Raw genomic sequence first — 17,709 nt, forward strand, 5'->3', positions numbered from 1 at the left:
AGCATATTCATATTAAAAAAAATACGAACATCATATAGGTCAAAAGATAAATTAATCAATCAGAAATACAGATGGCTAACAAATGTCCTTAGAATGAGAACACTAACATATCCATCACTGGTAGGAAGCTACTCCCGATAAACTTGCTACAAATAACGCCAAATTAATATTCTTTATGGAAGTATCAAGTTGACCAGAGAACAGCACTCAAGCTTAGTGTGAACAATGAAGAACGTCCCTTAGTCATGACATAGGTCTTACAAACAATAAAGCAGACGTTAAAGTGTGTTATATTTTAGTACAGAGAACCGATGAGCATGTACCCTAATTTTTTCCTAGAAATACCAATACACGTTTAGCCTACATTTAGAAGAAGAGACTTCCACTTCTAGCCATGACAGAGCACCAGGGACTGGATATGCCTTCCTGCTGTCAACAACAGAAAACTGGGCAAAGTACCTAAAACTGGTTTTCAGACATTGGGCCACGGATGGTGCAGGACTGTGCTGCTGGACAGACGGAAACAAGTGGGCCTTTGATTGTCCCCATGCTGCCAGAGGGAGGTTCCAGGCTGCTGCCCAGGGTGCGGACCTTGTATTGTCGGTTGAGGACACCAGAGATTGGAGCTGGGGAGGCCACGGCTGCTAGAATTTGTTGGGCAGGGTACAGGAGAGGGGAGAGTGCCAAGACAGAGCTTTGGGGATCTGCAGAAGGGGCGCTTGAGCAGCGTGCTAATCTGTAAATGTATGAAAAGAAATCATTAGGGGCTAGGGAAAGATCCATCAGAAAGCAGAACACCGAACAATATGCGGTGCTCAAACGGAGTTGGGAACAATTTATATTTTCACCCACCAAAATGGAAAGACCTCAGAATACCAGCAGTGGAGCTAAATTAGCCCTAGACTAACAGATGCTCTAGACTCACCCTAACAAACCTTAAAAGCAAGTCTCAAAGAGATCCAACTGATTCTAAGAACAAAGTCCAACATTACCTTAAAGAACACAACAAAATGCAGCCCCCAATAATGTAAAATTCACAACACCTGACACATAATTTAAAAATTCCAGGCATTCAAAGAAAAAAAATATGACTCATCAACCAGGAAAAAAGTCAACCAATAGAAATAGACCAGAAATAACAGAGTATTAGCAGACAAGGATATAACAACGCTATTATGACTATGCTCCAGGGCCAGCCCCGGTGGCCTAGTGGTTAAGTTCCGTGCACTCTGCTTCAGCAGCCTGGGTTCGGTTCCTGGGCACGGGCCTACACTGCTCTGTCAGCGGCTATGCCGTGATAGTGGCCCACATAGTAAAACACAGAGGAAGACTGGCACGGATGTTAGCTCAGGGCGAATATTCCTCAGCAAAAAAAAAAGCTCCATACATTCAGAAAAGTAGAGGAAATCAGATGGAGAGAGAAAGAAAACACAGAGAAAGAAACAACTCATACATCCAACGATGCTGATGTATGTCAAAAGCATTACGTTAGATGAAATACCCCAGACACAAAAGACTGTACACTGTGTAAACCCATTTACAGGAAATTCTAAAAACGACATGATTATAGTGACAGAAAACAGATAAATGGTTGCCAGGGAGCAGAGAGACAATCGACAGCAAAGGGGTATAAGGGAACTTTTTAGGGGTGACAAAAATATAACACACCTTGACTGTGGTATGGTTACATGACTGTACACATTTGTCAAAACTCACAGAATCACACGCTGAAAACTGATGAATTTTATTATATGTAAATGATATCTAATTAAACATGGTTTTAAAAAAACGGAATATTTTCATATTAATGTACAATAATTTTTCTAGTACCCACTTTATTATTTTGCAACTTTCTACCTTTTTCTTATCATAAACCAATTACCTTTGTTAAAAAATTTTTTCTCATTCCAAGAACATCAAGAAAAATTATCAAGGAAAAGAGGAAATGTTAAGAGATTTAGACGTTAACTTTTCCACTTATTGCTATGTCATTCTAGGCAAGTATTGTTTAATGAAAGAAATGGAAATCTCGGTATCACCATTCATCGTCATCTATTCCGACAAAAAGAGGCCCAGAAAGAAATACATCTAAATCACACTCACATACACAACTTGAAGATACTGGGAAGAGGCATTTAAAATCCCCAACTTATATATCCTTATTATTGCTGAATAGTATTCCTTTGAAAGATATACCATAATTTGTTTATCCATTCACATTTATGGATATCAGAATTGAGATTATCAACCTTCATTTTGACAGCTTAAAGTTCAGATTATAAAGAATTCTCTTCTTCATATAGATTTAAGCATCCTAGTCATACTCAAATAAGGGAAGAATTACTACAGTTAGCAATTAATAACTCAATTTCATTTGATCCTAACTGCCTTAGGTGATATGGTAAAAGGATGCACTATTTACACTTTATACGTAAAGAAACAGGTCCACAGCTGTAAAATTACTTTCTTTAGGCCTTTCATTCCGCAGGAGGCAGATCAGGGTTTTCCGACTCCAGTTCAGTTCTTTCTCTTCTACACCACAACAAGAAACTATGCATTTTTCAAACTTTAAAGCATTTAAGCCTTTATTGGGTAACACTATCTGCAACTTATTTTTAAAATAGCATTCATCAGCAAATGAGTGGGGAAGGGATGAGTGAGTGGAGGAGCCCAGAGAGTCACAGGGCAAGTACGAGACAAGTGAAAAGCAGTTCTTCCAACAAACTCATCCATCCCTGGTGAGCACAGGAACACAGACTGAGTGGAAGAGCCGGGACCAGAGCTGGAGAAAGAAGTCAGCCAAATCAGAAGCGGCAGTCAGAGGGAATCCCAGAGGTAAGTGGTCTGTTTATCCTGTTTAAACTACTAGGCTGAAACATGAAACTGCCAATATTTGACTATTTTCAACCTAAAAAAGGCAATTTCTTGTGGTTCAACCTAATAATTTCAAAGATAATAACAGGAAAATCAGCCAAATAACTGTAGACAAATCAGTAAGCTTTGGCATTTATACATAGCGCAAAGTAGTTATCCCTTACTCTTGAGGTGATGAGTTATTTTAAAGACAACACAGTTAGCCATTTTGAATTAAACTACCATATAAAATACCAGTTAATATTAATGCAAGAGCATAATTGCTATTTAGGTCCAACCTGCTAGCTCAGTTCTAAGGAGTTTTCTTACTGCAGATTTGCAGCAAGCATCTGGTCTAACACGGATTAAAAAGGAAGAAAGTTGAGCCTTGTTAAAAAAAAGACACTAACTCTTAAAAGGTCTTTATCCTTGCCTCAAAAAGAACACGATGATGATGTAAGAGGTCAGCATTCTTCTCTACTTTTCAAACATAAATCTTTACTTTTAAGGGTGACAGAAAGCATAAACACAGTTTGGAGAAAACCTCTGTACTGATTCTCTTGAACTTTACAAATGAACCTCACTGTGTGGCTGTCCTTTGGGACTTCTTCAACATGGTTTGTTAGAATGAAACCATTTTTAGAATCTCTTCAATAAAAATCTGGCGTGGCATAAAAGAGAAAAGTAAACATATCTGTGTAGTTAATCTAATTTCTCAGAAAATAAAGCAGATAACTTTAATTAGGGTCATTAATTTAGGTCATTTTTAGTCCTCAACTTCTTTGCAATAAATTTTACGCTTAGGAAGGAAGCAATGGATATGAAGGATCAACAGGTTGTGATGGCATCATGAGATTTAATTCTTTTAAGGAAACAGCCTAAAAGGGTGAAGGGTGAAGGAGGATGACAATTATCTACCTATTGATAGCCACTATATATTGATAACTTTATATCACTTTTACAAAACAGAATTAGATTTAGAGAGCTATATTTATTAACCACTGCCAAAGAGATTCTGAAGTTATACCAACTGCACTCCAGATTTTTTCAAAGAGAATATTTTTATCAAGTCTTACTTCAGATTTCTCAGGATTCTCAGCCATGTAGTCTTAGGGTTTGAAGGAATTATTGTATTATTACCCAAACAAAATTTCATAAGCCCTCCCAGATAGGTATGAATCAGAACAGATAGTATTCTATGAGCTACAAATTTTCTGAAGTCTCAGGACTCATTAAAAAAACAGGACAAGGGGCCAGCCCTGTGGCTGAGTGGTTAAGTTCGAGCGCTCCACTTCGGCAGCCCAGGGTTTCGCTGGTTTGGATCCTGGGCGCGGACACGGCACCGCTCATCAAGCCATGCTGAGGTGGCATCCCACATAGCACAACCAGAAGGACCCACAACTAGAATATAAAACTATGTACTGAGGGGCTTTGGGGAGAAAAAGCAGAAGATTGGCAACAAATGCTAGCTCAAGTGCCAATCTTCAAAAAGAAAAACCCATAAGATCTACGTATAAAGAAAGGGATACAAAAGGCAGCGGACACTTTGTCTTAAAAGGCATTAGTGCTAACTACTCAGACCTTAGGCTTCAAAGAATATAGCATGTACTCACCCGCTTAAATAGCAAGATAATTTTCAATTTAGCTGGTGAGCTTTTAACTTAACGTATAATCAACAAAATGTGTCTGAGTCTGCAACTTCACAAACAACATTTCCGGGGGCTGGCCAGTGTTCAGTTCATGCACTCCACTTCAGTGGCTCGAGGTTGGCAGGTTTGGATCTGGGACACGGACCTGCACACTGCTCATCAAGCCATGCTGAGGCGGCATCCCACATACAAAATAGAGGAAGACTGGCAACACATGTTAGCTCAGAGCCAGTCTTCCTCACCAAAATAATAATAATAATATTTCCAGTGTTAACCGAAATCTTTCAAAATAAAGGACACAAATAAAAATTATGTTCAGCCAGGGCTGATCCCCTAACTCACATTATACTCCACTACACAGCTCCTAATCTTCTTAGATTTCCTGGATATGCTGATATAATCTGCCTTCCTGGGAAAAATAAAATAAAATTACTGCTACTCCCCAGACTTATACTTTCCAATTAATTATAATGGGGTGGAAGAATTTCAAACCCAAGAACTTCTTCCCTCTGCTTTTTCTTAAAGGTCATAATCTCAAAGTAGATAAGAGATTTCTCTGTTTAGCGTCCCTCAAGCAGAAGAAATCGCCCCAAGAATGGTTTCAGTTAGTTTTCAGCATTAACTAGATGTTAAGGGACATACAGTAGGATAAAACACAGGGAAACACGACCCACAACCTTGGTCTAATTCATATTATCAAAAACATTACATTGTGGATATTTCATCTAATATCACTTTAATTTAATACTTTATGTCTAACAACTGAACTTAACGACCAATGTTTTAGTTTCATCATCTGTCCAAATCTTATTTTTGCTACTTGGAAGGTTGTTTTTTTTAATAATATTTTACCTCGGTTGGATTATACTGCAGAGTAAAAAGGAACATTTCACTCCTATGGTTTTTCTCTTGAAAAGCTTTTTTTAAAAAACAGAATAAACTCAGACATTCTCAGTGTTTACTTCACCTATATTAAGCATATGTCTCCACTGAAATCTGAAACTGGAGCTTATACTTAAAGACCTTTTCTGTAGTGTTTATAATATCAGGTAAGTCAAATCATGCAAACTATGTTTTCAAAGGCTAGTCCAGGGGCCAGCCCCGTGGCTGAGGGGTTAAGTTCATGTGCTGCAGGGTTTCGCCGGTTCGGATCCTGGGCACGGACACGGCACCACTCGTCAGGCCACGCTGAGGCGGTGTCCCAGATACCACAACTAGAAGGACCTACCACTAGAATATATAACTACGTACTGGGGGGCTTTGGGGAGAAAAAGAAGATTGGCAACAAATGTTAGCGCAGGTGCCAATCTTTAAGAAAAGAAAGGCTAGTCTATTCCCACAGTAATTACGGCAGTTCTTAGTACTGACTCCTGGTAAGGCAAAGAAAGTACCTAACACCACAAACACTCCCAAGCTCAATGAATGCTTCTTCCCTTTCCTTTTGCCAGTAATTCCCAATGAGGGGAAGATTATATTTCACTTCAGTTACTCTATCTCTAAATATTTACTAAGTCAACTACTAACCAGCCTCACCTCCTGATAAGATGCTACTTCACAGTCTACCATAAAAGAACGGAAGAACATGTTCGTCTATATTAATTTAAAGTGACCTGGCATTCTCTTGCACTAGTGGTGCTGCAGCTAAATCCAGTGTTGGATAACAGCTCAGACCCCTTCTCAGCTGGAAGTATGTGGGGTTTTTGCAAGGAGGAGTCAGGTGTGCCTTAACTATTGCTATTACAGCAGTTCCAAGAACTGTACATAGTTTGCATGGTAGAAAATCTCAGATGCGATCACAATGGCTCTTTCAAAAAGAGACAGGTAAACCCGGGCTAAGAAGAATTCAAATTCCTTTCCTTGCTCAACACAAACCACAGCATCTTTCATACACCACAGCAGTAACCTCTGAGAGGACGAACAGACCGAGTAGGCTTTCTCATCTCTCCCTTTTAGAAACAGAGGCAAACTTAAGAGTTACTTTGCAGCTGAGGAAACTAAATTAACGCCCAGAGAGGTTAAGTAACTGAAAGCGGAGGAACCAGGATTTTGAACTCCCTCGTTCTTCTGGTTTCAAGGACTATACTTTTAACCACTACTCACAGATCCACGCTAGCTTCTGTATTTAAGCAGGACTGACTTAAAAAGGGCATACTAGGTAACAGGACTGTAAAAAGAGAACGACAGAGTCACTGTGTTTAATGACAAGTAGCTGACAGTGCCTGCTGGCCCATCCCCCGGAGACTCACCTGCCTCTTAGGAATCCTTCACTAACACTGCCTCCACCACCCACGCCCAGAGGGGGCTCACATCACATCTCCTTGATTCTCTGGCTCTGCTCCATCTGCTCCCAGGGAAAGAGGCGGTGCCCAGAGACTTCTTTTCATCCTACATTCTCCCTTCTAATTTTCATCCTAAGACTTCTGTCATTCCCTATCTTTCAAAGGTGGGCATCCCGCAAAATTTCAGTCCACCATTGCCAAGATTTCTTTTTGTTTTTTAAGATTTTATTTTTCCTTTTTCTCCCCAAAGCCCCCGAGTACGTAGTTGTGTATTTTTAGTTGTAGGTCCTTCTAGTTGTGGCATGTGGGACGCCACCTCAGCATGGCCTGATGAGCAGTGCCATGTCTGTGCCCAGGATCCAAACCAGTGAAACCCTGGGCCACCGAAGCAGAGTGCGCGAACCCAACCACTCGGCCACGGGGCCGGCCCCCAAGATTTCTCAATAAGACTGCTGTTGGCATTTTTGGGCACAACGATTCCTGGTTGTCAAGACTGTCTAGAGCCCTGCAGAACATTTAGAATCACTGGCCTCATGGCAATAAATGCCAATAGCACCTCTGCATGGCCCCGTCTGTGACAACCAAAAATGCCCCTAGACTTTTCCAAATGTGTCTAAGGAAGCCAGTATTGTTCTCAGTTGGTTGAGAACTACTATTTGCCCTATGGGTTATTTCTTCATAGGGACCATAGGGTTCTTCTCTCTCGTACCCTTAAACCTGAGCTGGAGACACATTATCTATATGATCTTGAGCATGTTTTTACCTCCCTTAGATCAAATGACTATATTTACTCTAAAGGAAGATATAAATGTGGGGCAATCTGATATACTTAGAGTACAAAGCCACATGCGGGAAAACCCATATAAAATATGAGCTAACTGATTACCAGGATATTAAAAGGCGATATCTTACGATTAAGAAGGTCCTCTCTTCAGTAGGCCCTGTCCTTGTATATTTTTGGATTGCTTTCTGGAATTTTATTTCTATTCCATTAATTTGACTGTTACAAATGATTATAGCTTATATAATAAATTTTACTCCCCCATTACCCTCCTCTTTTGAGTTTTTCTCCTCATTCTATTATTATTACTGATTGAGATACAATTCACATCCTGTAAAATTCATCCTTTTAAAATGCACAATTCAGTGATTTTTAATATATTGACAAAGTTGTGCAACCATCACCAGTATCTAATTCATCACTCCCCAAAAAGACTCCATCCTCATTAGCAACCACTACCCATTCCCAACTCCCCACTGCCCTGAGCAAACCACTAATCTACTTCCGGTCTCTATGAATTTGCCTATTCTGGACATTTCCTATAAAGGGAATCATATAATATGTGACCTTTTGTGTCTGGCTTCTTTTGCTTAACATGTTTTCAAGGTTCATCCATGTGGTAGCACGTATCAGTACTTCATTCTTTTTTATGGTTGAATGATATTCTTTGAGTGGACATACCACATAAGTTCATCCACTCATCAGTTGATACACTGATGCACATTTCAGTTGTTTTCACTGTTTGGTTACCATGCATGATGAGGCTATGGATATGTTTTCAATTCTGTTGGATATATACCTCAGAATAGAATTTCCAGGTCATGTGGTAACTCTATGTGTCACTTTTTGAAGAACTGGAAATTCTTTTCCAAAATGGCTGGTCTGTTTTACATTCCCACTGGTAAGATGGGAGAATTCCAATTTCTTAGATCCTCACCAACAATGTTATTGTCTATCTTTTTTATTTTACCCATCTTAGAGAGTGTTTGCATTTCCCTAGTAACTAATATCTTTTCTTCTGTGCTTATTGGTCATTTGTATATCTTCTTCGGAAAAATTCAAATCCTTTACCGATTTTTAAGTTGGGTATGTTTTTTTTTTAAGATTGGCACCTGAGCTAACATCTGTTGCCAATCTTCTTTTTTTTCTTCTTCTTCTTTTTCTCCCCAAAGCCCCCTCGTACATAGTTGTATATTCTAGTTGTGGCATGTGGGATGCCGCCTCAGCGTGGCCTGATGAGTGGTGCTAGGTCTGCGCCCAGGATCTGAACCACTGAAACCCTGGGCCGCCAAAGCAGAGCATGCGAACTTAACCACTCGGCCACGGGGCCAGCCCCTAAACTGGGTTGTTTTAATTGAGTGTTTAATTTGAGTTGTAAAAGTTCTATATATACTCTGGATACTAGACCCTTATCAGCTGTGTGATTTGCAAAATGTCCTCCCATTCTGAGGGCTATCTTTGCACTTTCTTGATGGGGTGTCCTTTAAAGAACCAAAGCTTTTAATTTTGATGAAGTCCAATTTATCTATTTTTTCTTTGGTTGATTGTTCTTTTGAGTGTCATAATAAGTAACCAAGCCTAATCCACAGTCATGAAGATTTATATCTACATTTTCTTCTAAGAGTTTTATAAATTTAACTCTTATATTTAGGTGTTTTATCCACTTCAAATTATTTTCATATATGGTGTAAGACAGAGGTCCAACTTCATTCATTTGCATGTAGATATCCAGTTGTCTGAGAATGATTCATTTACAAAGACTATTCTTTCCCCATTGAATTGTCTTATTGAACACCAACTAACGAAAAACAAAAAAGTTTATTTCTAGACTCTCAATGCTATTTCACGGTGTATATATCCATACCTATGCCATTACCACACTGTTGATACCAAAGCCTTGGGACACGTGAGTCCTCCTTCTTTTTCAACACTGCCTGCCAATTCTGGGTCTCTTGCATGTCCATATGAATTTTAGGATCAGCTTGCCATTTTCCACAAAAAAGGCAGCTGGGATTTTGAAAGGGATACTGTCAAATCCACAGATCAACTTGGCCAGTACTGCCATCTTACCAGTATTAAGTCCTGTAACCCATGAGCACAGACATCTTTCCATTTATTGAAGTCTTCTTCCTGCTTGTTTTTGTGTATTTTTTTTCTTGGGTGGAATTCAGTAAATGTTCTCAAACTATTGAGTTGCGTAGGTAGGGCAAAAAGAAGAAATGAATAAACATATTAAATATAAAATGATATGGTTCCTAATTTGGAGTAAGAAAAAATAACGTTTTTTTCTTTTTCCTACTTTCATCTCTAATTTCCCCCAATGGGAATGTTTTTTTCCTTTTTTTTTTTTGAGGAAGATTAGCCCTGAGCTAACTGCTGCCAATCCTCCACTTTTTGCTGAGGAAGCCTGGCCCTGAGCTAACATCCATGCCCATCTTCCTCTACTTTTTTTTTATGTGTGGGACGCCTACCACAGCATGGCTTGCCAAGCTGTGCCATGTCTGCACCCAGGATCCAAACCAGCGAACCCCGGGCTGCCGAAGTGGAACCTGCGCACTTAACCGCTGCACCACCGGCCCGGCCCTGGGAACGTGCTTTTAAAGTAGTTAGAAAGGCTATACCAAGTGTTGGCAAGAATATGGAATTCTGCTCGTGAGACTCCAAACTGGTACTCTGTAAAAATGGCAATATATGCTGAACCTAAACATATGCCTTACTCTGTGACCCAGCAATTCCATTCCCAGGTAGATATACCCAAGAGAATTGTGTACCAAAAGACATGTACCAGAATGCCACTAGTAACAGCCAAACTCACGAAACAACTCAAATGGCCATCAGCAGAACAGATAAACTATAATAAATTCAAACAAGGGGATACCAGACAGCAATGAAAATGAATGATTCCACCCAAGCATGTGGATGAATCTCAAAGACATAATGATGAATAAAATACACCAGATTCAAAAGAGTGATTATATGTACTATATGTTAGATTTCATTTATATGAAGTTCAAGAACAGGCAAAACAAGTCATAATAGTGTTTATCTCTGGCAAGGAGGAATGGACCAGGAAGAGGCATAAGATAGCCTTATGGGATACTGGAAATGTTCCATATCATGATCTGGTGGTAGTTAGGCAGGTGTACATTTATTCATTGAACTGGATGCCTACGATCTGGGTACTTTACTGCATGAATATCAATACTTCAATAAAAATAAAAATAAAATTTTAAATACTTGGAAAGTTAACTGAAGTTAAAAAAAACTAGAATAAGGTTAAATTTCTGATCCCTGAATTTATAATCTTAATATCCAACTACTAGTTAATAATCACTCTTTTATTTAAAAAACAGAGCCAAAGCAGAACCATCTAGATATTACAGAGGTCGGCTCAGGCATTCTCCTCTTAGCCTTTGTTGTTTAAGACAGACCTGGAAAAATACCAAAATTTTTAGTGGTGGGTGTTCCAGGAATTTGTAAGACAGGGGAAGTGTTAATGAAAACTGCACTTCAGAGTTCGGGCCCTTGCCCTGAGGCAGGAAATGAAAGCACAAAGGGGCTGGCCTGTCCCTTCTTTCCTCCTTTCCCTTTTTGACTGAATGAACAAATCAGACAATACTGGCCATAAAAATATTTGTTTTCCATCTACGTATTAACTTTCATTCCCATCAAGTCGGCCTAGATCCCCCTAGATGTTTTAGTATTAGGTTTTTCTTCCACAAACTTTGCCAAAACGAAGAGGTTCATGAAAGGCTGGCTACAAAGTATTACGAACAAATCTGGTTCAGACAGCTACAAAAGACTGCCTTTTCGGAGAGCTATGGGACATTAGAATTGAAATTATTAGGGTGAAATGGAGTACAAAACTATTCACCAAAGAAAAAGTTAAAATGACACCACAGTAGTACTAAAGCATGAACAAATGCTTCATGGTCACTGAAAATGTCCATCTGGCATTAAAAAAGCTTAAATGTCTCTGGGTGAGCATTATATCAATGTACAACAAAGCTTCTCAAAGTGTTTTCTCTAGGAAGACTGGAATCTGAAATTCTGAAGATCAAATATAGTAACGTTGGCAAAATAATAATATCTTAGGACTAACACTTTTGAATTAGAATAGAAGGACAGGTTCTTTTTGAAAGTAGAGGGTTTGATTTCCATCTTAAAAGAGGTGAAGCTAAGCAGAGGGAGTATACGCAGAGAGACAGTTTAAGGAAAGCTGGACTTGTGTCGGAGCTTAAGATGTTCCTGAACTAAATAGACCTTAGGTAAACAGAGCATTCCTTACATGTGTAAGCATATCCTTTAATAGGGACAATTGCTGGGATTCCTGACTCCACATAATCAGGAAATCAGAGTTCCAAAAATAACTTTTACTTCTTCCAAGAAAGGAGAAGTGGGTTGGCAAGTAAACGTTGAGATTTTTTTTCCCTGCTTTTTCTCCCCAAATCTCCCAAGTACATAGTTGAATATTTTAGTTGTGGGTCCTTCCGGTTGTGCTATGTGGGACACTGCCTCAACACCGTCTTGTGACTGGTGCCATGTCCATGCCCAAGATCCGAACCGGCGAAACCCTGGGCCGCCAAAGCGGAGAGCATGAATTAAACCACTTGGCCATGGGGCCGGCTCCAAACATTCAGATTTGATACCAACACTAGTAAAAAATATTCTGAAGTCTTTGGGGGTTTTAGGAGCTCAGAGGAAACCAACTGAATTTTGAATCCCCATTATAACTGCTACCTATTTCTAAAAAAATAAATATGCACATCTAAAAAAGTCTCAATAGAACAAGTAAACTTGTTCCATATCATATTATTATTATTTTTCAATCAATCAAGATTTCATTTATGTCAGTATAGATTTGCTAGCAGTACAGAAGATACAAAAGTATGGTATAGTCATTACACCAAGGGCAAAAATCTCACCAGGAAGACTATATACATAGAGAAGAATGTATTACATGCTAGACAAGCAGACATTAAACAATCTTGAGTACCCTTCACTATGTGCCAGACACTGCTCTAGACCTTGGATATACTCTATTGAATTAAAGAGACAAAAACCCCTGCCTGCATGGAGCTTACATTCCATTGTGGGAGATGGACAACAAAAAGATAAATGCCTCACTCAAGTGGCCTTCGAGAAATTACCTGAATGAGCCAAGTGCTATCTCCATAAAGCACCAAGGCCCAGAAGCAAAAGCACACCTGTCATTTCCAAGGGCCAAGTAAACCACAAGGTTGGCGCTGAGGCAGTGAGGGGAGAGGTCGACACAGGGCAGAGCACAAGGGCCTCTGACTTTGACTTTAAGAGGCATGAGAAGCCCCCTGGGAGGGTTCTTAAATAGAAGATTGATATGATGCTCTATGCCTCAACAGGACCACACTGAGCGCTGTTTAAATTTTATTTTTTTCCTTTTTCTCCGCAAAGCCTCCCGGTACATAGTTGTACATTCTTCGTTGTGGGTCCTTCCAGTTGTGGCATGTGGGACGCTGCCTCAGCGTGGTTTGATGAGCAGTGTCATGTCCATGCCCAGGATTCGAACCAACGAAACACTGGGCCGCCTGCAGCAGAGAGCGCGAACTTAACCACTCGGCCAGGGGGCCAGGCCCACTGAGCGCTGTTTAGAACAGAGTCGAGGACGGAAGCAGAGAGAGCATGGGAGAGACGATGGTGGCTTGCACTAAGGTGACAGCAAGAGGTTTGAAAAGCGGATGGAGGATAAATATTTTGAAGGCAGACTGAGGTGTTGCAACCGTTAAAACACACAGAAGACACTAAATAAACATTTAATGAATGAATGAATCTTGAATAGGAGGGAGAGACTAACGTGAATTAGAGTACTCAGGAAAGGCATCATAGAGCCATAAAATTTTACTGGAACGTTCTGCATGGATGTCTCCTATTCCTAATTTTCAGCGCTGCTTATTTATCTTAATCCTCCCAAATCGTTTTTTTTAAAGATTTTATTTTTTTCCTTTTTCTCCCCAAAGCCCCCAGGTACATAGTTTCGTATTCTTCGTTGTGGGTCCCTCTAGTTGTGGCATGTGGGATGCCGCCTCAGCGTGGTTTGATGAGCAGTGCCATGTCCGCGCCCAGGATTCGAACCAATGAAACACTGGGCCGCCTGCAGCGGAGCGCGTGAACTTAGCCACTCGACCACGGGGCCAGCCCCCCTCCCAAATCGTTTTTGCTTGACTGATCCCTCTACTATGACTGGCTATTAAATCCAGGAGAGAGCAGACAAGAGTCTAAGTCAAGTAAAGAGCAGTGGGGATACGGAGAAGGAGACAAGTTCAAAGGTATTAAGGAGGCACAATCCATACATTCCGGTGATCAAATATATGGAATAAAGGAGAGAAATATAACAGAGATTTCTTCTTTGGACAACTTCATGAATAGTGATGTCATTATCTGAGATAGGAAACACAAAAGAAAAAGATTTGAGGGAAAACAAATGGAAAAGGCTAAAAACTTTAGAGAAACAAAACAATTTTTCAGGAGCAAGCATTTTTTTCCCGAGGAAGATTCACCCTAAGCTAACATCTGTGCTAATCTTCCTCTATTTTTTCACGTGCGCCGCCAGTGCAGCACGACTGCTAACAGAGTGGTGTAGGTCAACACCCAGGACCCGAACCTGGGCTGCCAAAGTGGAGCGTGCCAAACTTTACCAGCAGGCCACTGGGGTTGGTCCAAGGAGCGAGCATTTTTAGAGTTTGAAGCCTTAAAATTAAGTAGGTTAAGGGGCTGCCCTGGTGGCGTGGAGGTTAAGTTCGTGCACTCTGCTTCGGTGGCCCTAGCTTCACTGGTTCAGATCCCAGGTGCAGACCTACACACCACTTATCAAGCCATGCTGTGGTGGCATCCCACATATAAGGCAAGGAAGATGGGCACAGATGTTAACTCAGGGACAACCTTCCTCAGCAAAATAGAGGAGGATTGGCGGTGGATGTTAGCTCAGGGCTAACCTTCCTCAAAAAACAAACAAAAAATTAAGTGGGTCAAGACTATAGCTTCCAAATTTGGATTGGCATATTAACAGTTAATTACTGTTTGAGATAATGAAAAGGTTCTGGAAATAGATGGGGGTGATGGATGCACAACACTGTAAAATGTACTTACTGCCACCGAATTATAGATCTAAAATTTGTTAAAATGGTAAATTTTATATCATGTATATTTTACCACAACGTTCACTTGCTAGAGGCCAATTTTTTTTAAACTGCGCTGCAAATTACATACTATACAACTTACTTACGTAAAGTATACAATTCAATGCTTTTAGCATATTTATAGAGTTGTGCAACCATCACAATGCCTTCATGTACCACATAATGACATTTTGGTCAAGAACGGGCCACACATACGAAGGTGGTCCCATAAGATTATAACGGAGCTTAAAAATTCCTATCACCTAGTGACATTGTGGCCCTTGTATTTCTAATCTTAAAAACTCCAAAGGAGGGGCTGGCCCCGTGACTGAGTGGTTAAGTTCGAGCGCTCCGCTTCGGCGGACCCAGGGTTTTGCCAGTTCGGATCCTGGGGTTGGAGATGGCACCGCTCATCAGGCCACAGTGAGGCAGCATCCCACATGCCACAACTAGAAGGACCCACAACTAACATATACAACTACGTACCGGGGGATTTGGGGAGAAAAAGCAGGGGAAAAAAAAAAAAGATTGGCAACAGTTGTTAGCTCAGGTGCCAATCTTAAAAAACAAAACAAAACAAAACAAAACAAAAAACTCCAAAGGAACCAAGAGCACTGTGAAAGATGAAGGACAGAAGTAAAAAAATCAGGTTATGGAAAAATTTCCGGCACATTTTAAGACATGCCTCTAGTTCATACTTCCTTAATTTGCTCTTGTTTGTAAGTTCCGGTTTCTGTTCTTATGCCTTTCACGTGTGGTCTTGTGTCCTCAAAACAAACTGCAAACTCTAGGGGCAAATACTGTGGTGTTTTTTTCCCCTAGTACCTCCCCCAAGAATACACAGCAGACATTCAAGTTGAAATATTCTGAGAAAATGGAAACCTTTTTATGTGTTCAAACTAATTTGAATTCTACAGCAGAATTACTTATATTCATTTACATTAAGGCAAATAATAATTACATACCTAAGACATAAAAAGCATTCTGGCACTGGACACCCAGGTTCAAATCGCGGCTCCACCAATTAGCAAACTCTGTGACCTTGGATAAGCAATTTAACTTCTCAGCTGCCTCATCTTGTAAAAGAGGGAGAATTACGTCTAATGCTTGTTCTGAGAATTTAATGAAAAGCACTTAGAACAGTGCTCAGTACATAGTAAACACATTACACACCCCTATTATCACTTCCCTCCATTCATGTATTTTTCCCTTAGAGTCATGCCATTCATATCTTCCACACAACACTACAGTTCAGACCCTTTGACTTAGCCTCAGCTTTCAAAGATACAATAGAGGACTATCTTTCCTTCATTGTTTCTAGTTCTCCATTTTTAATTCTTTAGCACACGCTTAATCAACACATAACACACGACACAGCCAACGCTACTAACACAGAACCATTCTCTAACCCTCTGACTTAGAATTTATAAATACGCCTCCTATTTTACCCTCCACTGTGTTACCAACTCTCCAAAGCTAGTTTCAACCAGTTTTCTCTTATTCACCAATTTAGACCATTTCTACCATCACCTGGCCCACTAACCATCATCCAGGGGAGGCAAATTCTCTCTCAAATTTGAGTATTGAAGATGGCACGCAGATGCCCTCTGTTTCTGAAAACCACTCCTCACTGTATCAGGGATGGAACCCAGACTCTACCTGGGCTACAGTGATTCTCTCAGCTGACAATCTGGAATGGGCATACAGAGATGCTTGCATTGAGGACATTTAAAACCTGAAACCATCAGACAGTCATTCTGGAGGTAACACGTCAAAGCAGTAAAAGCAGATTTGAGAAACAGAGGAACTAGTAATTCCACTCTCTTCCTAAGGTTCGCTCTTTGGTTTCAGTTTGGTTCTTTGTTGGTATATATGCTTCTGAAGTCAGACTGTCTGGGTTTGCATTCCGGCTCCTCCATCACCTACCAGCTGTATGGTTTTGGCCTCTCCGAGCCTGAGTTTCCTCATCTGCAAAGTGGAATGATGATGATGAGTATATCCACTTTGTAAGGTTGCTTTAAGGATTAAATGAGATAATGCAGGTAAAGCGCTTAATGAAATACCCGAGACACGGTGTTTAAAAACTCATGATTTTACATTTACGTATACAAGATTATTGATGTTATTATTTTTATCTATTTTTATTATCTATAATGGTATTTTAAGGCATTATTCTTCTATCTTAAAACTGGAAAAAAACAGGAATAGATGAGCGTATATACTTTGTCTTCTAAGGAGATATTAAAGATCTTGAGCAAAAAGAGGAAACGCAAGCCAATTGATTCTTCTAACTCTACGGCCTAATAAGACACCAAAAAGGACAGAATAAAAATTAATGAACTAAAACACAGAAAGGGTTAGGAGGTACTAAGAAATACTAAGGAAATGTTGCTTATTTTGAGAATTAAAAAACCAATGTTTTGCCTCAAGAAGCTTTTGAAGATACAATGTCATTTTTCATGACTGGCACATTGCTGAATGAACGCAATTCTTATTGTGGCTCAAACTAATAAAAACGCCAAAACCAAAGAGAGGAGGTGGTAAGAATGTCCCTCTGGTTGTTTTAAAGATCAGATACAAAATAAAGGAATATTCTATCTTAAAAAGACTAAAAAATATAAAAATGTAACAGACAGTTCTCATCTGCTAATAAAATAAATTTAACAACATCTTCTCAACTGTGCAGAGGGGGGAAGGCTGAGCTACAGCAGCAATGGTGCCCAGATGATCAAAAACGTCACCATTTGAATTTGAAATGTAGTTTCTTATTTTTTTTTTTTTTTTTTAAAGATTTTATTTTTTCCTTTTTCTCCCCAAAGCCCCCCGGTACATAGTTGTGTATTCTTCGTTGTGGGTTCCTCTAGTTGTGGCATGTGGGACGCTGCCTCAGCGTGGTCTGACGAGCAGTGCCATGTCCGCGCCCAGGATTCGAACCGACGAAACCCTGGGCCGCCTGCAGCGGAGCGCGCGAACCCAACCACTCGGCCACGGGGCCA

The 17,709-nt window shown here is 40.1% G+C and overlaps 1 protein-coding gene across 1 annotated transcript in view; it reads right to left on the minus strand.

Moving 5' to 3' along the window:
* The window catches only part of SPTLC2 (serine palmitoyltransferase long chain base subunit 2), a 99,844-nt gene that overhangs the window by 14,606 nt on the left and 67,529 nt on the right, over positions 1 to 17,709 (minus strand). The window lies entirely within an intron of this gene.

Source organism: Equus quagga, chromosome 20 (genome assembly GCF_021613505.1).
Source record: "Equus quagga isolate Etosha38 chromosome 20, UCLA_HA_Equagga_1.0, whole genome shotgun sequence".
In the NCBI taxonomy this organism is placed as follows: Eukaryota; Metazoa; Chordata; class Mammalia; order Perissodactyla; family Equidae; genus Equus; species Equus quagga.